Source organism: Trachypithecus francoisi, unplaced genomic scaffold, assembly GCF_009764315.1.
Source record: "Trachypithecus francoisi isolate TF-2019V2 unplaced genomic scaffold, Tfra_2.0 Lachesis_group6, whole genome shotgun sequence".
In the NCBI taxonomy this organism is placed as follows: domain Eukaryota; kingdom Metazoa; phylum Chordata; class Mammalia; order Primates; family Cercopithecidae; genus Trachypithecus; species Trachypithecus francoisi.
Window position 1 is genome coordinate 55,528,842 of NW_022681471.1, and position 26,608 is coordinate 55,555,449.

The 26,608-nt window shown below is 35.8% G+C and overlaps 1 pseudogene; it reads left to right on the forward strand.

Annotated features, from left to right (window-relative positions):
- Window positions 1-10,680: 10,680 nt before the first annotated feature.
- Window positions 10,681-26,251, forward strand: LOC117077712 (annotated as a pseudogene).
- Window positions 26,252-26,608: the final 357 nt, after the last annotated feature.

Below are 26,608 nucleotides of genomic sequence, written 5' to 3' on the forward strand. Positions count from 1 at the left end.
CATCCTGAATTTTAAATTATTTTTATATACTAAAAACTGGCATTAAGTTCATTTTCCCCAAATGATTAGTAATATATTTCATTACAATATTTTGGAAAGACTTTCCATTCCTTCACTGAATATCCAGAATATATAGATATTTTTGCTGAGAAAATCTAAAATTAAAAGCAGAAAAAAAGAGAGACATAGCAAAATGGTGGAATAGAAAGCTCCACTGAACATTCCTGTCCCACAATAACAGAAATATAAGGACAGCAGTGAGCAATAATCATCTGAAAGTACAAAATGCACTAGTAATACTAAGTACACAGAAAAGAAACCCAGAATATTATAACACTGTAACTGTAGTGTGTAAACTACTCTTATCCTAAGTGAAAGACTAAATAATGAAGCAAGCAAAAATAATAGCTACAACTTTTCAAGACATAGCACAATAAAATATAAATAGAAAAAAAACAAAAATTAAAAAATGCATCAACAAAGTTAAGGTAGCTTTTATTAGTTTTCTTTTTGCTTGTTTATTTGTTTAAGAAAACAATGCTAAATTGTTTTCAGGTTAAAATAATGAGTTACAAGATAGTATTTGCAAGTCTCATGGTAACCACTAAGAAAAAAGGAACATATCATGGATACATAAAAAGTCAAAAGCCAGAAACAAAAACATATCCCAATAAAAAAATCACATTTACTAAAGAAAGACAAGATGAAATGAAATAAGAAAGTGAAGACCACAAAACAACCAGAAAACAAATAATAACCTGGCAGGAGTAAGTCCTTACTTACCAATAACATTGAATGCAAATGGACTAAACTCTTCAATCAAAAGACTAGCTGAGGGGTTAATAAAACAAGACCCATTGATTTGTTTTTTATAAGAAATGCATTTCTCCCATAAAGATACAAATAGAAATAAAATGGGATGAAAAAGATATTTCATGACAATGAAAGCAACAACAACAAAACAGGAGCTGCTATATTTAGACAAAACAAAATTCAAGACAAAACCTATAAGAAAAGATAAGGAAGGTCACTATATAATAATAAAGGGGTTGACTCAGCAAGAGTAAAAAATAATTTAAAAACATAATATATATATATGTATGCACCCAACACTACAGCACCCAGATACATAAAGCAAATGTTAAAATGCTAATAGGAATAGTAGAAATAGAAATGTAAGACCCAATACAATAATAGCTGGAGACTTCAGTAACCCCACTTTCAACATTGGACAGATATTCCAGACAGAAAACCAACAGAGAAACATCAGATTTAATCTTCACTATAGACCAAATAGATTTAATAGATATTTACAGAACATTTTATCAAAAAGCTGCAAAATACATATTCTTTTTCTCAGCACATGGATCACTCTCAAGGATAGACCACGTATTATGTCAGATAACGAGTCTTAAAACATTCAAATAAAGGGAGTGGCTGGCAAGATGGCCAAATAGGAGCAGCTCCGGTCTGCAGCTCCCAGCAGGATCAGTGCAGAAGGTGGGTGATTTCTGCATTTCCAACTAAGGCACCTGGCTTATCTCACTGGGACTGGTTAGACAGTGGGTGCAACCCACAGAGGGTGACCTAAAGCAAGGTGGGGCATCACCTCACCTGGGAAGCACAAGGGGTCAGGGAACTCCCTCCCCTAACCAAGGGAAGCCACGAGGGACAGTGCCCTGAGAAATGGTGCACTTCGGCCCAGATACTATGCTTTTCCCACAGTCTTCGCAATCTGCAGACCAGCAGATTCCCTTGGGTGCCTATGCCACCAGGGTCCTGGGTTTCAAGAACAAAACCTGGCAGCCATTTGGGCAGACACTGGGCTAGCTGCAGGATTTTTTCCATACCCCAGTGGCACCCGGATGCCAGTGAGACAGAACCATTCACTCCCCTAGAAAGGGGGCTGAAGCCAGGTAGCCAAGTGGTCTAGTTCAGTGGATCCCATCCCTACAAAGCTCAGCAAGCTTGAAATTCTCACTGCCACCACAGCAGTCTGAAGTTGACCTGGGATGCTTGAGCTTAGTGAGGGGAGAGGCATCCACTAGTACTGAGGCTTGAGTAGGCGATTTTCCCCTCACAGTTTAACAAAGCTGCAGGGAAGTTTGAACTGGGCAGAGCCCACCAGAGCTCTGCAAAGCCACTGTAGCCAGACTGCCTCTCTACATTCCTCCTCTCTGAGCAGGGCATCTCTGAAAAAAGGGCAGTAGACCCAATCAGGGGCTTATAGATAAAACCCCCATCTCCCTGGGACAGAGTATCTGGGAGAATGAGCAGCTGTGGGCGCAGCTTCAGCAGACTTAAACTTTCCTGCCTGTTGGCTCTGAAGAGAGCAGTGTATCTCCCAGCACAGTGCTCATTCTCTGCTAAGGGACAGACTGCCTCCTCAAGTGATTCCCTGACCCCCATGCCTCCTGACTGGGAGACACATCCCAGCAGGGTTTGATAGACACCTCATATATGAAAGCTCTAGCTGGCATCTGGCAGGTGCCCCTCTGGGATGAAGTTTCCAGAGGAAGAAACAGGCAGAAATCTTTACTATTCTGCAGCCTCCACTGGTGATACACAGGCAAACAGAGTCTGAAGTGGACCTCCAGCAAACTCCAGCAGACCTGCAGCAGAGGGGACTGATTGTTAGAAGGAAAACTAACAAACAGAAAGGAATAGCATCAACATCAACAAAAAGGACGTCCACACAGAAACCCCATCTGAAGGTCACCAACATCAAAGATCAAAGGTAGATAAATCCACGAAGATGAGGAAAAACCAGCATTAAAAGGCTGAAAATTCCAAAAACAAGGACGCCTCTTCTTCTCCAAAGGATCACAACTCTTCGTCAGCAAGGAAATAAAACTGGACAGAGAATGAGTTTGACAAATTGACAAAAGTAGGCTTCAGAAGATGGGTAATAACAAACTCTTCTGAGTGAATAGTGCATATTCTAACCCAATGCAAGGAAGTTAAGGACCTTGATGAAAGGTTAGAGGAATTGCTAACTAGAATAACCAGTTTAGAGAAGAACACAAATGACCTAATGGAGCTGAAAAACACAGCACGAGAACTTCATGAAGCATACACAAGTATCAATAGCCAAATTGATCAAGCAGAAGAGAGGATAACAGAGATTGAAGACCAACTTAGTGAAATAAAGCATGAAGACAAGATTAGAAAAAAGAATGAAAAGCAATGAACAAAGTCTTCAAGAAATACGGGACTATGTGAAAATACCAAACCTACATTTGATTGGTGTACCTGAAAGTGACAGGGAGAATGGAACCAAGTTGGAAAACACTCTTCAAGATATTATCCAGGAGAACTTCCCCAACCTAGAAAGACAGGCCAACATTCAAATTTGGGAAATGCAGAGAACACAGAAGAGCAACCCCAAGACACATAATCATCAGATTCTTCAAGGTCAAAATGAAAGAAAAAATATTAAGGACAGCTGAAGACAAACATCAGGTTACCCACAAAGGGAAGCCCATTAGACTAGCAGCAGAGCTCTCTTCAGAAACCCTACAAGACAGAAGAGAGAGGGGACAAGAATCAACATTCTTAGAGAAAAGATTTTTCAACCCAGAATTTAATATCCAGCCAAACTAAGCTTCATAAGTGAAGGAGAAATAACATATTTTACGGACAAACAAATGCTGAGAGATTTTGTCATGACCAGGCCTGCCTTACAAGAGCTCCTGAAGTAAGCACTAAATTTGGAAAGAAAAAACCAGTACCAGCCACTGCAAAAACATACCAAATTGTGAAGACCATTGACACTATGAAGAAACTGTATCAACTAATGGGCAAAATAACCAGCTAGCATCATAATGACAGGATCAAATTGACACATAGGAATATTAACCTTAAATGTAAATGGCTAAGTGCCCCAATTAAAAGATACAGACTGGCAAATTGGATTAAGAGTCAAGACCCATTGGTGTGCTGTATTCAGGAGACCCATTTCATGTGTAAAGACACACATAAGCTCAAAATAAAGGGATGGAAAAGATTTACCAAGCAAATGGAAAGAAAAAAAAATGCAGGGGTTGCAATCCTAGACTCTGGTAAAACAGACTTTGAACCAACAAAGATAAAAAAAAAAAGACAAAGAAGAGCATTACACAATGGTAAAGAGATGAATGCAAGTGGAAGAGTTAGCTACCCCAAATATGTATGCACCCAATAAAGGAGCACTCAGATTCATAAAGCAAGTTCTTACAGACCTACAGAGAGACTTAGATTTCCACACAATAATAGTGGGAGATTTTAACACCACACTGTCGATATTGGACAGATCAATGAGACAGAAAATTAACAAGGATATTCGGGACTTGAACTCAGCTCTGGACCAAGCAGACCTAATAGACATCTACAGAACTCTCCACCCCAAATCAACAGAATATACATTCTTCTCAGCACCACATTGCACTTATTCTAAAATTGACTACATTATTTCTGAAAATATTCCAAACAATAGAAAAAGAGGGACTCCTCTCTAACTCATTTTATGAGGCCAGCATCATCCTGATTCCAAAACCTGGCAGAGACACAACAACAACAAGAAAAGAAAATCTCAGGACAATATCCCTGATGAACATCGATGCAAAAATCTTCAATAAAATACTGGAAAACTGAATCCAGCAGCACATCAAGAAGCTTATCCACCATGATCAAGTCGGCTTCATCCCTGGGATGCAAGGTTGATTCAACATACACAAATCAATAGATGTAATCCATCACATAAACACAACCATTGACAAAAAAACCACATGATTCTCTCAATAGATGCAGAAAAGGCCTTTGATAAAATTCACAACCCCTTAATGCTAAAAACTCATTAAACGTGGTATTGATGAAACGTATCTCAAAATACTAAGAGCTATTTATGAGAAACCCACAGTCAACATCATACTGAATGGGCAAAAGCTGGAAGCATTCCCTTTGAAAACCAACACAGGACAAGAATGCTCTCTCTCACCACTCGTATTCAACAAATATTGGAAGTTCTGGCCAGGGCAATCAGGTAAGAGAAAGAAATAAATGGTATTCATATAGGAAGAGAGAAAGTCAAATTGTCTCTGCTTGCAGATGCCATGATTGCATATTTAGAAAACCCATTTTCTCAGCCCCAAATCCCCTTAAACTGATAAGCAAATTCAGCACAGTCTCAGGATACAAAATCAATGTACAAAAATCACAAGCATTCCTATACAACAATAATAGACAAACAGAGAGCCAAATCATGAGTGAACTCCCATTCACAATTGCTACAAAAAGAATAAAATACCTAGGAATCTAATTTACAAGGATGTGAAGGACCTCTTCAATGAGAACTACATACCAATGCTCAAGGAAATAAGACAGGACACAAACAAATGGAAAAACATTCCATGCTCATGGATAGGAAGAATCAGTATCATGAAAATACTGCCCAAAGTAATTCATAGATTCAATGCTATTCCCATCAAGCTATCATTGACTTTCCCCAAAGAATAAGGAAAAACTACTTTAAATTTCATACTGAACCAAAAAATAGCCTGTATAACCAAGACAATCCTAAGTAAAAAGAACAAAGGAACAAAGCTGGAAACATCACGCTATCTGACTTCAAACTATACTACAAGGCTACAGTAACCAAAGCAGCATGTACTGGTACCAAAACAGATATATAGACCAATGGAACAGAACAGAGACCTCAGAAATAATGCCACACTTCTACCACCATCTGCTCTTTGGCAAACCTGACAAAAACAAGCAACAGGGATAGGATTCCCTATTTAATAAATGGTGTTAGGAAAACTGGCTAGCCATATGCAGAAAACTGAAACTAGACCCCTTCCTTTCACCTTATACAAAAATTAACTCAAGATAGATTAAAGATTTAAATGTAAGACCTAAAACCATAAAAACCCTAAAAGAAAACCTAAGCAATATCATTCAGGACATAGGCATGGGCAAAGACTTCATGATTAAAACACCAAAAGCAATGGCAAAAAAAGCCAAAATTGACAAATTGGGTCTATTTACACTAAAGAGCTTCTGCAAAGCAAAAGAAACTACTATCAGAGCAAAGAGGCCACCTACAGAATGGGAGCAAATTTTTGCAATCTATCCATCTGACAAAGGGCTAATATCCAGAATCTACAAGGAACTTAAACAAATTTACAAGGAAAAAACAACCCATCAAAAAGTGAGCAAAGGATATGAACAGACACTTCTCAAAGGAAGACATTTATGCAGCCAACAAACATATGAAAAAAAAGCTCATCATCCCTGGTCATTCGAGAAATGCAAATCAAAACCGCAATGAGATACCGTCTCACACCAGTTAGAATGGTGAGCCTTAAAAAGTCAGGAAACAACAGATGATGGAGAGGGTGTGGAGTAATAGGAACACTTTTACACTGTTGGTGGGAGTGTAATTTAGTTTAAGCATTGGGAAGACAGTAAGGCGATTCCTCAAGGATCTGGAAACAGAAATACCATTTGGCCCAACAATCCCATTACTGGGCGTATACCCCAAAGATGATAAATCATTCTACTCTTAAGACAAATGTACATGCATGTTTACTGTAGCACTATTCACAATAGCAACGACTTGGAACCAACCCAAGTGCTCATCAATGATACACTGGATAAAGAAAATGTGGCACATATACACCGTGAAATACTATGCAGTCATAAAAATAAAAGATGAGTTTATGTCCTTTGCAAGGAGATGGATGAAGCTGGAAACCATCGTTCTCAGCAAACTAACACAGGAACAGAAAACCAAACACTGCATGTTCTCACTCATAAGTGGGAGTTGAACAACGAGAACACATGGACACAGGGAGGGGAATATCACACACCGGGGCCTGTCGGGGGGTGGGGAGCTAGGGAAGGGATAGCATTAAGAGAAATACCTAATATAGATGACAGGTTGATGGGTGCAGCCAACCACCATGACACACGTATACCTATGTAACAAACCTGGACGTTCTACACATATATCCCAGAACTTAAAGTATATATAAAAAAATGCAAAAAAGGTAAAATAATATGAAACAACTTCTTGGAATACAATGAGATAAAACTAGAAATTAATAACAAGAGGAACTTTGAAAACTCTGCAAACACATGGAAAATAAACCCTATGCTCCCAAATGACCAGTGTGTTAATGAAGAAATTAAGATTCAAATTTAAAATTTTTTGGAAACAAATCATAACGGAAGCATAACATACCAAAACCTATGGGATACAGCAAAAGCAGTTCTAAGAAGGATGTTTATAACTGTAAACTTCATCCAAAATAAGAACATTAAAAAAGGGAAACAACTAAAAATAAACAATCTAATGATGCATATTAAAGAAAATCAAAACCAAACAGAACCAAAAATTAGAAGAAAACAAATCATAAAGATAATAGCAAAATAAATAAAATGTAAATGGAAAAAAAAAGACCAATGAACCAAAACGTTTGCTTTCTGGAAGTTAAACAAAATTCACAAACCTTTAGCAGACTAAGAAAATAAGAGAGAAGATCCAAAGAAATGAAATCAGAAATAAAAAAGAGACATTACAACTGACACTGAAAAAATCCAAAAGATCATTAGTGGCTACTATGAGCAACTATATGCCAATAAATTGGAAAATCTAGAATAAATGAACAAATTCCATGATACATATGATCTACCAAGAATTGAACCAGGAAAAAATCCAAAACCTGAACAGCCCAATAACAAGTAATGATACTGAAGCCATAATAAAAAGTCTCCTAGTAAATAAAAGTTCGGGATCTGATGGCTTCACTGCTAAATTCTAACAAACATTTGAAAAAGAATTAATAGCAATCCTATTCAAAATATTCAAATAAATAGAAGAGGAGGGAATACTTCAATGCTATTTTTAGAGGCCGCTATTACCCTGATACTAAAACCAGACAAAGAGACATCGAGAACAAAGAAACATATGAAATACCTACAGGGCAATATCTCTGATGAATATTAATGCAAAAATACTCAAAAATACAAACTGAATTTAGCAATACATTAGAAAGATCATTCTTCATGACAAAATAGAATTTATTCATGGGATGCAAGTTTGGTTCAACACACTCAAGTCAATGTGATGAATCATATCAACAGTATGAAATGCCATATGATCATTTAACCTAATGCTGAAAAAGCATTTGATAAAATTTAACATCCCTTCATGATAAAAACCCCTTTAAAAACTAGGTATAGAAGGAACATAACTCAACATAATAAAAGCCATATATGGCAGACCCACAGCTAGTATTACACTGAATGAAGAAAACTGAAAGCCTTTCCTCCATGATCTAGAACACTACAAGGATACCCACTGTCACCATTGTTATTCAACATACTGGAAGTCCTAGCTAGAGCAATCAGAAAAGAGAAGGATATAAAGGGCTTCCAAATTGGGAAGGAAGCCCTCAAATTATCTTTCCTTGCGGAGGATACAATTTTGTACTTGGAAAAACCTCAAGATTCCACAAGAAAACTATTAGAACTGATGAACAAATTCAGTAAAACTGTAGGATACAAAATAATGTACAAAAATCAGTAGCATTTGTATACATCAAAGGTGACAGTGTGGAAAAAATAAAACAATAATCTCATTTACAATAGCCACACACAAAATCAAATACCTTGGAATTAACTTACCAAAGGGAAACATTTCTATAATGAAATCTATAAAAACATCATGAAAGAAATTAAAGAGAACACCAAAAAAAAAAAACCTCCATGTTTATGAATTGGAAAAATTAATATTGTTAAAATATTCATACTACCAAAAGCAGTTTAGAGGTTAATGAAATCTCTATCAAAATACCAATGACATTCTTACAGTAATAGAAAAAAAATTCTAAAATTTATATAGAACCATGAAAGACCAGAATAGACAAAGTTATTCTGAGCAAAAAGAACAAAACTGAGGGAATGGTTACCAGAGGTGGAAGGGTAGTGAGGGGGTTGGGGGGGGAGGCAGGGATGGTTAATGGATTAAAAAAAAAAGTAAGAATAAATAAGATCTACTATGTGATAGCACGATAGGTTGACTACAGTCAATAATAATGTACATTTTAAAATAGCTTAAAGAGTGTAATTGGATTGTTTGTAACTCAAAGAATAATGCTTGAGGTGATTGATATCCCATTCACCATGATGTGCTTATTTCACATTGCATGCCTGTGTCAAAACATCTCATCTACCTTATAAATTATACACCTACTGGGTACCCACAAAATTTTTAAAAAATAAAAAGGGAAAACTGGAGGAATCCCATTACCTGACTTCAAATTATACCACAGAGATTTAGCAACCAAAACAGCATGGTACTGGCATAGAAATAGACATATGGACCAATTGAATGGAAATCCACGCACCTACAGTGAACTCATTTCCAACAAATATGCCGAGAACAAACACTGGGGAAAACACATTATCTCCAATAAATGATGCTGGGAAACTGGATATCCATATGCAAAAGAATAAAACTAGACCCCTATCTCTCATCATATACAAAAATCAAATCAAATAAAAATGGATTAAAGACTTAAATCTAAGACCTCACAGCATGAAACTACCACAATAAACATCGGGGAAAATCTCCAAGACATTGGTCTGGGCAAAAATTTTTTGAGCAATACTCCAAAAGCGCAGGCAACCAAAGCAAAAGCAGACAACTGTGATCACATCAAGTTAAAAAGCTTTTGGACAGCAAAGAATACAATCAACAAAATGAAGAGACAACCCACAGAATTGAAAAAAATATTGGCAAGCTATCCATCTGACAAGGCATTAATAACAAGAATATATAAGAAGCTCAAACAACTCTATAGGGAAAAAAAACTAACACTGATAAAAAATGGGCAACAGATTCGAATAGACATTTCTCAAAAGAAGATATACAAGTGGTAAATAGACATACAAAAAGGTCCTCAACATCACTGATTATCAGAATAGTGTCTATCAAAAGTACTCACTTATTTGTGGGATCTAAAAATCAAAACAATGAAATCATGGACTTAGAGAGTAGAAAGATGGTTACCAGAGGCTGGGAAGGGTAGTGGGGGCTGGTGGTGGGGGTTGGGAGTGGCTAATGGGTAAAAAAAAATTAAAAAGAATGAATAAAACCTACTATTTGATAGCACACCAGGGTGACTATAGTCAATAACATATCTATACATTTTTAAATATTTTAAATAATGTAATTGTATTGTTTGCAAGTCAATAGATAAATGCTGAAGAGGATGGATACCCCATGCTTCATGATGTGCTTATTTTACATTACATTCCTGTATCAAAGCATCTCATGTATCTCATAAACACATACACTGACTATGTACCCACAAAAATTAAAACTGAAAAACAGAAAAAATAAACAAGTATTAGGACTCTCAGCAAGTTAACTAGGTACAAGATTAGTATACAAAAAAATGCCTGTCTTAAAACCATAGTAAACTCATAAAATATAAACAAAAATTCTGTCTAAGAATGTCTTAATACAAAATGTATAGAATTTAATAAAAAATAGTGATGACTTCTTATTCCCAGCTAATATTTTTTTGAATTATAAGCCATAATGCAGCTTTTTATAAAATAGTGGAATTTTGCTAATGTCCACAATTAGTAGGTATGAGAATTTTAGAATAATGTATATCTTTTTTTGCAACTATGATCTTTCTCTGTGTGAAGTAAGTTACCTTATCTTTACTATGGACATACATGCTACCCAGAAAGTTACAGTATGCATGAATACATGTTGTTCTGAGCATCTTATCCATCTTGAATTTTCCATGAGAGTCCTTAGGTAAATAAATTCTTTCACACAATGACAGTTATATTAAACTTGGAATTATGCTGGATAATAACACTAAAACTTTGAACTCATTTGAAACATAAAATATTTTACTAGAAATATACATTGGAGTTAAACAATACACATAAAATATATTTACTACATGCTATTGATTGAATCGTGTCTCCACAAAATTGTATATTGAACTCCGAACTCCAGTACCTCAAAATGTGATCATATTTGGAAATGGGTTATTGCAGATGTAATTAGTTAAGTAAGATTAGGTAAGTAAGAAGGACCATAATCCGATGTGACTGTTACTCTTAGAAAAAAAGAAAATTGGACACAGAGACAGACATAAACAGAAGATTATGTGAAGGACCAAAGGAAAAAGATTGTCATCTATGAACAAAGAGGCCTGGAACAGATCTTTTCTTTATAGCCTTCAGAAGGCACTAATTAGGCCTACACCTTGATTACAGACTTACGGCTTCCAGAACTGTGAGCCAATAAATTTCTGTTGTTTAAGCTATGTAGTTTGTAGTATTTTGTTACATAAGCCCTGACAAATAAATATACTGTACATGGCATGTAATTAAAACCATATGGCTTTATCGACCACATAGTTTGGAATTATTCTCTTCATGGGCAACTGCTAATGTGATAAATCTTCAGTGATGTTAGGACTGCAGGAGAGCACATTGTTGAAAGGTTAACAAGGGCACAGGAGATGAGTCAAGATTAGTAGTGAGAGCCATAGTATTCTAACTCACAGATTACAATGATAAAGGTTCTGTGAGGTTCATATCCCTAAGTGGAATGCGGAATGATACCTAGAGGAACTGACACACTTGGACTTAGCTAATGATACTTTATTTATTTGAACATTGCTTACAGATTAAACCCTTAAAACTCTTTTCTCACAGAATTTTGAAAGTGGTGAAAGGTCAAGTTTACTACATTGAGAAACTCTTCCTGTATTGTTTATATGGCCTGGCTTTATTCGTCTTCCACTTGTTTTCCAGAAGACCACAGAACTTATTTGACATAATGATTAGACAGAAAAGTTTAATTTCTCGGGTGGCTTATTTTTCTTTATTTTATTGAGTTCTCTCAAGTTTTTTTTTTTTTACTCCAGATCCCTTTAGCAGGTTCCAAATCTTACTGGATAAATTTAAAACTCCTTAAAAGAGTACACCTTACTCTATATGGTTTGATCCTTCTCAACCTCTTTAGTCACATCTGATCTCATGATCCCATTCATTGTCTGCATTCCAGCCATTCTGCCTTCCTTCAGTGACTTTAACTCATTAATCTCCCTGTCATAAAGAACCTCTCTGTCTCCCTTCCTACTTTAACTCTTGTTTATATTACACTCCTGAACTCAAGTATCAATTTCTCCAGGAAATATTTCCATATCTTTCTAGAGAGGTCACTTTGATCAAATAAGTTTGATATCCTAACTCTATATTACTCTTATTCTTGTAGGTTTTGTTAAAATGTATCATTATCATCTGTTGGTGATTTTGATTATTTTAATAATGTCTATTTCATCCACCAGATTATAAAATTGAAGATCACAGAATAATCTGCTTTTATTCACCATCATAACTTAAGTGCATACAACATAGCTGTTGTCATATTAGCAGTTCAAAAGTTTTTTTTAAAATAAACATATTTATAGACATGTAAGCTTTTTGAAGTGTGACTCTTTTGCAATTATATTTCACAAAAGTAACATTTATAAAGTCTGATAATTCTACCAATATCAGATTGAAATGTTTTTGGATTAGTAAAATCAAGTATCAAAGAATCATAAAATTTTCAAGCTGAAATTAACTCTAGATTCAGTTTAGTACAGTGATTTTCTAACTTTATAGATTTGCCTCAGGGATTACTGAGCGGAATTCAGAGGAAAAGGCTGAGAAAGTAGAATTTTGGGATCCCAACATTCTTGGATGGGAAGTCATTCCCCATCCAAATTCTACTTTATCTATTTTATAAGTTGGAATTTCCCTTAATTTTTTAATAAAAAAAAAATTAGTACTTAAAGATTTTTGAAATGCTGCTCTATTTTAACTGTCATTATTTTAATGAAAAGAAAACTGAGTTTTAGTAAGGCTAAATTACATGAATAAGGGCACACATCTAATTAGTGTCAGAGCCAGGACTAGAATATAAATAATCTGACCCCTAGCAATTTCAGGATCGCACTTTACCCAGAAATAAAGTAGTACTTACTTCTTAAGTTGATCTAATTGTGCTTCTATAGTTAATAAAATGAGTTAAGAGGCACGTGAATATGTTAAATGAAGTAATCATGACTCCTCATGTTTTCAACCAATGAAATCTATAGACTCTTATGTATGGCTCTGAGTTTTGAGATGCATGTTAGTAAAGCAAAAGGAATATAAACTCCTGTCTCCAATAAATCCAGATGTGTTTGAGTCCCAATTCTACCATTTACTAGCTTTATCATTTAGGCACAATGCTTAAACTCTCTCAGATTCGTTTTACTCATCTGGAAAATGGGGACAATTATTTCATCGTCAAAATGGAGTTGTTTTGAGAAATAAATTAAATATATAAAATTGCCTAGCACAGTGTTGGGTACCGAATTGTCAGTAAGTTTAAGTTCACTTTTTACTACTCCTTTCCTGTCTCCTTTCCATTTTTGTTTACATGAATTTATAGATCTGTGACTTACAAACATATCTATACTTATTAAACCTAAACATGTGTTTTGTCTACATACAAGGAATTAGTATCTATCAATAAATAATGATATATAGGGAATTCCAGGAAATTCTTTTTGTTAAAATTTCACATTCATGTCTTTTCTTCTAACACCTAAAATTATCTTAAGTCGACAAATGAATATTCTTCATAATGCAAATATGAATAGAATTCTACTTTGTGCATTTGATGAGACTTCCTTTCTTTTCTAATCTTATGCACTATTCACATTTATTTCTGTGTTGTGATTTTGTGTGATGATAGATATGCTAAAATGAAGGAAAAGGAAATTTTTAAAAATAAACATATATTTCATTTTATTCTGAATTCTTGTTCTGCTGTGTCTATTAATTTAGGCTGTACAGCAAAAGTAATCCTAATAGATTTGTATGTATGTGTATGTGTAAATATATACATATATGTGTTAGAACAATGCTTTTTATGGAGTTTCTTTTTTCTCCACTCATACTCACCTATCAGCAGGTATTAGCATGTATCAGTTTAGTAACTAACATAATAAGGCAACTAACTATCCAGCTTCCTGACTTAAAAAGAAAGTTTGCAATTCTTACCCTCTAGTGTCATCTATTGGTTTCATGTTAAAATTACAACTGTTGTCTTGTATGAATTTTCTCACCTGCCTACTAATTTTTACACTACTATGATAATAATGTTTACGTATATTATTTTAAATTAGAATTGTTTAACTTACTTATTGATTAATATTTAATAGGCTTCCCAGGTCTCTAGCTTGTGGATAATATTATTCAGGCAAAAATTGTTCCACTGAGGGAGAAATTGTATTAAAACGTTTCAGAAACTGAAAACTACCAAACATTACACAATATTCTCATTGCACTCCCTGTTATAAAATAGTAAAATCTAATCCAAAATAAGCAATGTATCTTGAAGTATTAGATAAAAATATAAAGGATACTTATTTTGAATGTCTGAATTAGTCACATTTTGCATTGTAAAATATCTGTTTTATATATTCCTAAATTTAACTCAAAAGAAACTACTTGAAGTAATAGTGAAGCCAAAATTCACAATAAAAAAATCTCCAATTTCATATGTTGAAGTTGTCGGTAACAAATACTTCAGAATATCAATAGTTTGCCAGTACTGGAACAACTCATCAGAGTAATACAATCTGTTGAAGAAATGCTTTGGAAGAGATTGAGTATGCATTGGTAAATCTGTTTATCATGCTATTTCCATATTTCTTTTCATAGGATTTCAGAGAAAAGCTACAGTATATACAAATTGAAAATGAAAAATTGTTGTTGTAGATGATGTATTTCAGAGAAACAGATCTCTATGTTTGTTATATGGCTTGAAAATGACTCTTATTAGTTATCCTGGAAGGAAATTTTATTTTCTTCAGCTTTTACAATATACTGCTGCATATTTTTAGATTCCGTATTCAGCAGTTCTAGGTCTGTGATTTGAAGCCTTAAAACTTTTAAAAATATATCACTGATGCAACAGTTGAATTAATTAAATGATAAGCTCTGGATAAAGGTATATCTAGACACCCAAAACTTGTTTATTATTTTCTTCTACTAATATATAATTTTACAACCAGCCTATATGAAACTGAAAAATGTAATGTAGCTTTTCCATTGCAGAAATAGCTCTGTCTTTTATTCTCATTGAATTCTTTTTAAAAATAATTTCAGAGTCAATTATTGCTTACTCCATATATTTTACTGGGCTAAGAGATAACAATTTTGTTATTAGGTCTAAGAAGCTGATTGTATCACCATTGGTCACCGAACTAATTAATACAAAGGCAATATTCTATTAACACCAGGTGGGTTTTTTGTTTGTTTGTCTGTTTGTTTGTCTTTGTAGGGGAACAATCACTGGACTGTGGATGAGTTCACTTTGGGACTAGTTCCTGTATCTACTCATATTTAACTACAGGGATAATTCAAATGTACTTTCTCTAATTTTCTCTCTCTGCTTCTATTGGCTGATGTCTTACCTACTGTTCATATAGTATTTTGCACTAGAATAGTGTTTACAATATATAGTAATTAATTAATTATGGATTTTGCAGTGTAATTCTGACACTATTTGGAATTAGGTCAAATTTCACAGTTTAAGGACTCAGTCTTTGACAAACTCCTCTCACTTCAGGCACCACTCACAAGTTCTGGGTTTCCCAGGTCACCTGAACTTTCAATAAACTGGAAACAAATTTAGAGGTTTCTGCTCTTCTCCCAGGTTCTATAATGTTCTGGAACAAACAGAAATCTGGCAAGTGATACACTTACTATTATAGTTTTATTATAAAGAAATCAAATTAAATGCTGAACACAGTGGCTCATTCTTGTACTTCCTGTGGTTTGGGAGGCTAAAGCTGTAGGATAGTTTGAGGCCAGAAGTTACAGACTAGCCTGTGCTACATAGTGAAACCTTGCCTCGACCAAAAAAAATAAAAAGTAAAAAGTAAAAGAAATTGGCGGGTGTAGTGGTGTGTGTCTGCAGTCCTGGCTGCTAAGGAGGTTGAGGCAACAGGATTACTTGAGTCCAGGGGATTCAAGGTTGCAATGTTCTACTATTACCCATTGCACTCCAGCCTGTGTGACAAAGTGAAACCTTGTCTCAAAAAAAAAAGGAAAGAAAGAAAGAAAAGGATACACATTAGGATTAATCAAATTAAGAAACATATACAAGGTCCGGAAGGATCAAAATGAAAGGTTTCTGTAATCTCAGAATTTGCTACCATCTTGGCACATCGATTTGTGCCACCAGTCAGGAAGCTGACCAAATGGCAAGTGTCCAGAGTTTTTAAAGGTTCTTATTACTTGGGCATGATTGATTGAATTGTTGGCCATATGATTGAACTCAATCTCCACTCCTCTCTTTTTTCTGGAGGTTGGCAGTCAGACCAATATCACATGGCTCAGAAATCCAGTCTTTTCAGCATGGCCAGCACCCATCTTGCAACGACCTAGGGGTCCATCATGAGTCATCTCATTAACATAAATTCAGGTGTCATCTGAGTGACCTACCGGGAATAACAAAGATATTTCTACCACTTAGAAAAAGTATTAGAGGTTCTGTTTTAGGAACCAGGAACATAAAACAGACAAATTATTTACTGTAAAAGAGCTGGCACTGTGAGATCCTAAAATCCATTTAGGATTTTACCTAATATCTTCAACTTTAAGACAAAAGACCTAGTCATAAATGTTACCCAAATTTTCAGTTCAAAGTGTGTTTGTTCCATGAAATATTTTTTAATCAATGCTACCCAAAATGAATCTTTTCCTCCTCCATTCTACCAGAGTTCTTCATTTGTAGTTACTTACCTACACATAAAAACAGCTACAGTTGAATTACTTAAATGAATATGTATTTTTCTCCCCCAAATGTCTGATAAATTTAAAGTAATTTTACTCATATTAGTTCTGAATGCACAAAATTAAAAGTAAGATTACAATAGAAAAAATAATAAAAAATGATAAAAAATGATTCAAACAATTGACAAATTTTTAAAACTATTTGTTTCACTGAAATTCAATTATTTTTGTTTTATCATGTTTGTGATGGTTAATACTGAGTGTGAACTTGCTTGGATTGAAGGATGCAAAGTATTGATCCTGGGTGTGCCTGTGAGGGTGTTGCCAAAGGAGATTCACATTTGAGTCAGTGGTCTGGGAAAGGCAGACCCACCCTTAATCTGGGTGGGCACCATCTTATCAGCTGCCAGTGTGGCTAGAATATAAAACAAGCAGAAAAATATGAAAAGACAAGACTGGCCTAGCCTCAAAGTCTACATCTTTCTCCCATGCTAGATGCTTCCTGGCCTCGAACATCCAACTCCAAGTTCTTCAGTTTGGGAACTTGGACTGGCTCTCCTTGCTTCTCAGCCTGCAGATAGCCTATTGTGGGACCTTATGATTGTGTGAGTTAATAGTTAATAAACTCATATATATATATATATATATATCTAGATATATATATTACATAATAAACTCATTCTATATAATATATAATATATTATATTATATATATAATAAACATATGTGTGTGTGTGTATCCTATTAGTTCTGTCCTCTAGCGAACTCTGACTAATACGGATTTCGGTACCAGGAGTGGGACTAGAGGAACAGAATATTAAGGATAGAGTTGTTTCATTTTGGGGTTTCTGGAGTTGGCTGTTTAATATTATTAGACTAAAAAATGCTAAGGTCTCTACTTCTAATAGTACGGAGAACACTGAGAGTCCTTGGTGTGAACTGTTTAGAAAGCTAAGCAAAATTAATGCATTGGAACTCCTGATTCAACGCTCGTGAGTTGCAAGGAGTTTAGTGACTCTATACATAATACCTTTGACCATATGCAGAGAACCAAGGAACATAATGAAGTTGGTTGGTTGCTCCTAAGTTCAGTGGACAAAGTGATGAAAGAAAATGATGAACTCAGGGATTCTAATTCCCGGCATCAGAAGCAGATACTGAGCATCAAATCCTCTCAGACTGCCCTGAGTGAGAGTCTTATCTTTTGTAGAGAAAGAACTGAAATTGTGGAAAAACATACACAAGCTCTGATCACGCAATTGGCTGACCTGAAATGAAACGTGCATGTACAGCCTCATCAGGCGTCTACTGTTAAAGTGACAGCATTGATGGGAAAATTATAGGACCCTGCAACTTGGTATGGGGATGTGTTGGGGGGGGACCTTGATGAAGCTGGAGACACTGATCTTGTAAACTCTGATGAACATTTTGGACAGAAGCAGCAGCTTCCCCATCCCAAGTAGTGGCAACATTCCCTCCCTGACCCCTGCTGCCATCAGCCTTTCCACCTTTGTCTGAGGAGACTAACCCTCTCCTCCTGGAGGCAACAGTGATGCCCTTCCCTGAGACAGTTGCCAGGCAAGATAATATTGATTCTCCGCAGGAGCCTCCCACAATACCTTGTTTACTTCTAGACCTATAACCTGACTAAAGTCCCAGCAGGCCCCTAGAGGTAAAGTTCAGAGTGTGACCGGAGGAGATGTGCAACACTCAAAAAGAACAGCTTGAGTTTTCTAATTTATGTAAATAGAAATCCAGAGAACAGGCATGGGAATGGATATTAACAGTGTGGGATAATGGTGGAGAAAACTAGAGTTGGATCAGGCTGAATTTATTGATTTCACCCACTAAGTAGGGACTCTGCATTTATTGTTGCAGCTCAGTGAGTTAAAAAGGCTCTAATAGTTTATTTGCTTGCTTAGTTGAAATATGGATTAAAATATGGCCCACTGTCAGCAAGCTGGAAATGCCTGATTTCTCTTGGGTTAATGTAGAGGAAGGGATCCAAAGGCTTAGGTAGATTGGGATTGTGGAGTGGAGTAGTCCCTTTAGACCTACTCATACAAGCTGGGAGGGTCCAGAAAATATATCTTTGACCATTGCTTTGTAAAATAGATTGTGAGGACAGCACTTGCATTTTTGAAGAGCCCTGTATTTTTTCTTTTCTGTATGTCAGATCTAACAGTGGGAACCACAGTCACTCCACCAAAAAATTAAATACAATGGGAATAATTGGATCCCAAGGTGGGAGGGGTCAAGTGGTGGCACTCAACTGTCAATGGCAAGGTGGGTGTAGCTACTGTAATAGACAGCAGAGGCAAAACAGTAATTAGAATAGTCTGACTTGTGTAGAGCTCTGGCATTGGCTAATTAATCACAGTGACCCTAAAAGTGAAATTGATAGGAAGCTTACTGCATTCCTACTGAATTTATATAAGCAGAAAACTTCTGGGTCAAATGGACAAAAGACTAATTTGGATTATAGAAACAGGCGATCATGGCCTCTCAATCAATTTCCAGACTTGAGACATTTTACAGACCCAGAGCCCCTTAAATGAAGGGGAGGCTAGGTCCCTTTGAGGAAGGACCCTTCTATGCTACTGACTATTTATGCTATTAATCTTACTCCCCTTCTTTCCCAAGGAGACCTCTGGTCTTTTCCCAGGGTAACTGTGCATTGCTGAAAGGGAAATGATCAGACATTCAGAGACTATTAGACACTGACTCTGAGCTGACATTGATCCCAGGAACCCGAAACGTCATTGTGGTCCTCCAGTCAAAGGTCAGGCTTATGGAGGTCAGATAATTAATGGGATTTTAGTTCAGGCCTGACTGACAGTGGGTTCAGTGGGTCCCCAGGCTCATCCTGTGGTCATTTTCTTAGTGCCAGAATGCATAATTGGCATAGACATACTTAGCAGCTGGTAGAACCCCTACATTGGCTCCCTGACTTTTAGGGTGAAAGCTATTATGGTGAGAAAGGCCAAATGGAAGCCATTAGAGCTGCCTATACCTAGAAAAATAGTAAATCGAAAACAATACCACATTCTTGGAGCGATGGCAAAGATCAGTGCCACCATCAAGGATTTGAAAGATGCAAGGATGGTGATTCCCATGACATCCTCATTCAACTCTCCCATTTGGCTGATGTAGAAGACAAATGGATCTTGGATAATGACAGTGGATTATTGTAAGCTTAACCAAGTGATGACTCCAATTGCAGCTACTGTATCAGATGTGGTTTTATTGCTTGAGCAAATTAACACATCTTGTACCTTGTATGCAGCCATTGACTTGGCAAACGCCTTTACTCCATTCCTGTCCATGAGGCCAACCAGAAGCAATTTGCCCCTGCATGGACATCTGGAGCAGTGGCAAAGACAGCACAGCTTGCAGGGGTTGTGGGAACCCACTGGCACCTGTGCCTGCAGTCATGCTGGTGCAGGTATTAGCATATGTGTGGGGCACTGGCAGCCACAGGACTGTATGTGGTCTCTGTGCATGTTCACACAGGTAGACATGGCCACTCAGGGCAGGAGAAAATCTATTGTTCCCTGTACCTAGTTTACCTCTGGTGGCTGTGATGGCACAGTAATGGGGCACGGCATTCAAATTACGCTGGCTAAATTTCATTACAAAAATGTTTCTAATGTTTAAAAATGCATAATAATTTAATTACTAGTTTTTCTTTTTCAACTCCCTATACATTTACAACTAAAACTAAGACAGGTGATACTGGCTTCACAAAATAATTTAGGGAGGATTTCTTCTTTCTCCATTCCACAGAATAGTGACATTAGAATTAGTACCAATTCATCTTTGAATGTTTGGTAGAATTCAGCTGTGAATCCATCTGGTCCTGGACTTCTTTTTATTGGCAAGTTTTTAATTACCTTCTTAAGCTTGCTGCTTGTTATTGGTTTGTCCAGAGTTTCTGTTTCTTACTGGTTTAAACTAGGAGAGTTGTATATTTCCAGGAATTTATCCTTCTCTTCTAGGTTTTCTAGTTTGTGTATGTAAAAATGTCCATAGTAGCCTTGAGTAATCTTTTGTATTTCTGTGTTATTGGTTGTGATATCTCCTGTTTCTTTTCTAATTGAATTTGTTTGTGTCTTCTTTTTCTTAGTTAATCTCGATAAACATCTATCAATTTTGTTTATATTTTTACAGAACCAGCTCTTTGTTTCACTTATATTTTGTACTTTTTTGTTTGTTTGTTTTAGTTCTATTTATTTCTGCTCTGATCTTTGTTATTTCTTTTCCTCTGCTGGGTGTGGGTTTTGGTTTGCTCTTGTTTCTGTAGATCCTTGAGATGTGAAAACATGCTGCTTCATAATTATCAATAATGTCACATCAAACTCTCTGGTTTTGCATGGGTCACTACCTGCTCTCACATCTTCTGTGGTCAATATGTCAGTTCTGAGTTTAGTCGTTCACCAGCTATCTGTCTTGCCAGCAATGACTTTTCTGGCTAGATATTGTCCTCACAGAACTCAGTCCATCAGAGGAATATAAAGCTATGGTATTGGCAGGACTGCAACCAGAGATGGTGTTGAACATTAGCTCCCGGGCACTATACTTCTGGACATATTAGGTATATCAGGAGTCTCTCTATCAAGAATGCAATTTCAGCAAAGCTGAGGGCCATCTGAAACAGATGGAGAAGATATATACTCAGCAAATACAGAGCAAAGATGTAGAATTGACCTTTATAAAAGGAGGAATCACCTCCATGAAGAAAGTGCTAAAAGAACGCAATAAAAATGTTCACTGATATCTTTTAAAAAATGTATGGAGTGCAATCATAAGTGTCAAAAGCTCCAAAGCCTCTGTGATAGCCTAAGGCTATGAAACATTACTGTTACTAACCAAGAACATACCTTTGAACCATCCATAATTGCACAGTCTGGTGTTTCTGGCTTTTCATTAGGACACAACGCCAAGTGTCTTTTGGACAGTGCACCAGTTTAAAATCCGGGTGACGGAGATAGAGATTTTCAGTTCAGACCTTTTGTTTGCTTGTTTGTTTGTTTAGATTCTCACAAAGCACCTGAACCAAGCAATAGCTTTTTGCAGTTCTGCCTCTCCAAGTCATGAATTAGAGCAGCAGCATGTTTCCAGCAGGGTTGTGAAAGTGAAAAACAATTTGAACTGGGCATGGTGGCATGCACCTGTAATCCAGCTACTCAGGAGGCTGTGGCCAACGGATCACTTGAGCCCACTTGAGTTTGAAGATATAGTGAGGTAGTATCATGCTACTGCACTCCAGCCTGGGTGACACAGTGAGACCATGTCTCAAAAAAAAAAAAAAAAAGTAAAAATAATTTAGCTAATTTTACAGAATATTTCTAGTGTGCACTTCCAGTGATTTTATTTACTAAATCTTTATTCTAGGAGTCCCCAGCTTCCCTGGCCTTTTAAATCTTTAAGTTTTCTTCACATTATCAACTTATAAGAAACTAAATGGCAGTGAAGTGTGGCTTTAGGGTGTAATTTCTTTGTTTCTATTATTTAAAGCATGGGCATTTTATTAATCAATTGTGAACAGTTGATTTTAATCATTAGTGAGAAGGTCATGACAGTATTGTGTATTTCAATAGATATGTTTGTGTCTGAGTTGTGTGTTTATGCATAAGTACCTGTGCTATATGTCTACATGTCACTTTGAATTCTTGTATTGATGCATATCTGTGTATGTAAAAGTGTGTGAATTTACACTGACATTTTGATGTATTTGCCTGTAATCCCAGTGCTTTGGGAGGCTGAGGTGGCAGGATCCTATGAGCCCAGGACTTCAACCATCTGGACAACACAGCTGAGACCTTCTTTCTACAGAAAAAAAATATATATGCACGTATTCATATTTAAAAATTTTCCAGTTTGGTGGTGTGCACCTGTAGTCCCTGCTACTCAGGAGGCAGAGGTGGGAGGAACGCTAGAGCTCAGTTTGAGGCTGCAATGAGATATAATCAAGCCCCAATACTACACTCCAGGTGACAGAGCAAGATTCTGTTACAGAAAAATAAATAAATAAATAGCTAGTCATAATCCCAAAAGACCAAAAGACACATTCACAATTCCATATGCCTAATCTCGAATGTTAAAAGTGTTGAAAAATTAAAATCCCAAAAATATAATTTTAAAAATTGTTTAAATAACATTAATGGTACTCATTTATATTTTAAAAAGGGAATTTATTTAAGAAACATATAAAAATACAAAGAATACCTTATAGTCCACTTGCAACAGCACAGGCAGTAAACACAGCAGGTTTTTCAAGCATAAACAAGCTGGTGTATGAACAACAGTTGCACCAGTATAACGGTTATGAGCAGATATAAACTGTTTATAAAGAAATAGGTCAAAATGGAAATGTATAAATGCCTATAACTATGTTTGCTAATTGTGTGCACCAAGATTTATCATTTAAGCCATCTGAAATACCATGAGAAACAACCTGAGTCTTTTGAGGAGATCCATCAAGAACTGCAGTGGGATGCTGTGTGGAGTGGTATGCACCTTTATTCTCTGGTACTCAAGAGGTTGAGACAGTAAAATCTCACGAGCCAAGGAGTTTGAGGCCAGCCTGGAGAATCATAGTGAAACCCCAGCCTGCCCAAAGATCCAAGATTTCAAGAAATTTAATTTCTCACAAATACATATGTATGAAAATAATGTCTCATTTATTGAGGAAGTCTCAATATTTTTACATATGCACACAATGCTTATACACAAAGTCAACCTTGTACTTATGCACTTTCATAGAGTCAAATTTGTAAAAAGAAATACATAAAACAAATTAGAACACTCTAAAAGTCATTTCATAATTTATACCTCCAACATTGGAAATAATGCAAAGATGAAATACATAGCATACCAAATTCTAAATATTAATATGACAATTTAAAATTGCACAAAAAAGTAAAAAACCTGAAGAGGAAATGTGACATATAAAAATGTAGGATAGATTTTGGGCAATTACACAGATGTGGTTAATAAGAACTAGCCAACTTTCAAAATTATTAACTATTTTTTTAAGTCTTGCATCACAATGAATAGCTTTTTTTTTCCTTTCAGACATGATTCTCCTTGAAGAATACATTTAAATTCATTTTCCATGTAGTGCTGCTGTTTCTGAAATAATTCTGTGATTTGATATATACTGACATGAGCATTCCCTATGCAATTTTCCTATATTCAGTGCCATGCTTCTATGTTGTTTTAGGTATGTGAAAATGTATTCCCAATATACTTATATACAGACCACAAATTTGGTGGAAACAATACTGGCAGTCAAACAGGAGCACTTTTGCCTAAGTGTTGTTCTATCCTATCATGCACAAGATTGTTTCTGAAACAGTTGGTAACTTTACGGTCTTCTTCAGGAGTATGTGGCTTTAATTCATTAAAAGCTTCTGGAATGGCATCAGTTGAAAGAAATGCCAATGCAAAAAAAAAAAAAAAATGCACTTTTAAACTGAAAATTTTGTCCTTACTATATCATGTGGTCAATCCACTCATCTGAATTTTCCACCGAATGCACTGGAAATTTTGGTAAAACAAAATATTAGTAATGGAAAAAAACAAAATATTGGTAATATCTCGAATTTCACTTAAGAAGTCTTGATCACACCTAATTTCAAATCCATCACTATGGTTAGGTGATTCACCTGAACTGAATGTTCAAATAAGCATCTATAAACTGCTTCACTTTTTCCACTCATTGATATATAAACAACTAAATAAGTTCTAAATTTTTTTCTGATCCAACAGAGAAATTGTACCTAGCTGATTAAAAAACAGTAAGGACAGTTTGGAAAGTGCCATCCGTTAGCCAAAGTAAAAAATGTACTAGTTTTTCTATGTTAAATATAGTAGTAAATATAAGCTTATCTTCTTTGATAGCCAAATCCTTAATCCATAATAGTTTATCATTTAATGTGTCTTATAACACTGGAGGAACTTCAATATCAGCAAGTGGTTTTGGTTCAGAAGGTTGCTGAGTTTGTTGAATTCTTTTTATTATCTGTTGAAAGTTGGTTTTTGAAGGCAAACATGGCAATATTCATGAAAGGTCAGAAGTCATACATAATTGAATAACTTGGAAGGGAAGTTTTTTTTTTTTTTTCTATTTATTACCTGCACTTTTACTCACTTGATATTCAAAACATTCATTGCACTTGTATTTTGGGAGTGGTTATGTTCTACAAAATTTATAAGTATATGTTGTCTATTTGAAATCCTGATTATTGCTTGGCTGTCACAATTAAGTGATTTTCTGCTTTTGTAACACCAATTATAATTAGCTTTTAAACTCTTATCTTTCACCACTAAGTATATTTGTACATTTAACTTATCACAGCCTTTTGCCAAGGAAGAATTTTAAAGATCTCTTCCATTGTGTAGTAAGAAATACAGTAAGAAGGAGTAATATTTGGGCTCCCCAATACCAAATCTGTGTTAAGCTTCTCCAGAAACACAGAAACAATTGGGTATTTACATAGACATATGAGAGATGATTTATTAGGGGAAATAGCTCATGTGATTACAGTGACTGAGAATTCCCACAACAGGCCATCTGCAAGTTGGAGAACCTGGATGCTGTCTGGTAGCATTGCTCAGGCCAAAACCTCAGGACATGGAGGAATCGCCAGTGTAAATTTTGAAGTACAATTTGCCTTCTGTATTTGCTCTCACTAAGCATCCAGACAATTAGATGGTGCCTGACAATATGGTTAGTAGATCTTCTGCGTCTAATTCACTCAGACTCTCAAGAGGATCTTCTCTGCAAACACCCTCACAGACACACCCAACATAATGCTTTACCAGGTATCTAGATATCACTTAATCTAGTCAAGTTGTCACCTAAAATTAAGTCCACATGCATTCATATGCCTATCTTTAAGCCATACATAATTTCCAAATAAAGACAATAACAAGGTAATAGTTTCACTTGACATGAGGTAACAATCTTGTTATTGTAATTTGGAGGATATTAGATGTTAGGAATTTTAGACTTTAGGGATTAAAATTTGGCAATTTTGATTTTTTTAGAATTTTAACATTGGGGATTGTGTTGTTTTGGATTATGATCCAAACCCTTAAGAATTATCTTTTGTGACTGGACGTTTTGCCCTCTGGTGGTGTCACCTCCATGGCCCTAGGCAGGGACCTAGCCCCACTGGATCTGCACCATGGACACACCTCTTTGACTGATGAGGCTTTCTTCACATGGCTCTGTGGTGTGGCCTTTCCATTGAGGAACTGGGTAGCAGAATTCTGGCCTGCTGAACGGAGAAGGTATTCCCACACTCTGCGACTAACGAGAAAATAGTTGTTCCCCTGGTCTTGTATGCTCTAGGTTTATGCTGAGAGTGAAAACCAAAATGACACATAAATTGCCTTTAGTGTTATTTTTCTCTTTACTTGAAGGATAATGTGTGTTCTCAGGTGGATAACCCTATTGTCTCATACTATAAAATTTCAGAAGTCCAATAGCCTTCCTTCATTTCATCTTGTTTTCTATGTCACCTTTAGTTTAAATTGGGAGTATCTTTGCTGTTATGATCACATCTCTACTCCTGGCCTCTGCTGAAATGTCTGATTAGAATAATGGATAATCTCTTAATGGAGTGGTTATACCCTTGGTATTTTATCTGTAACATGCTTTTTCATTTTTCGAAATAAGACTAAGCCAATAATTTTTCAAATTTTCAAATTCTGATTTCTTTTTACTTAAATTTATTTATCTCCT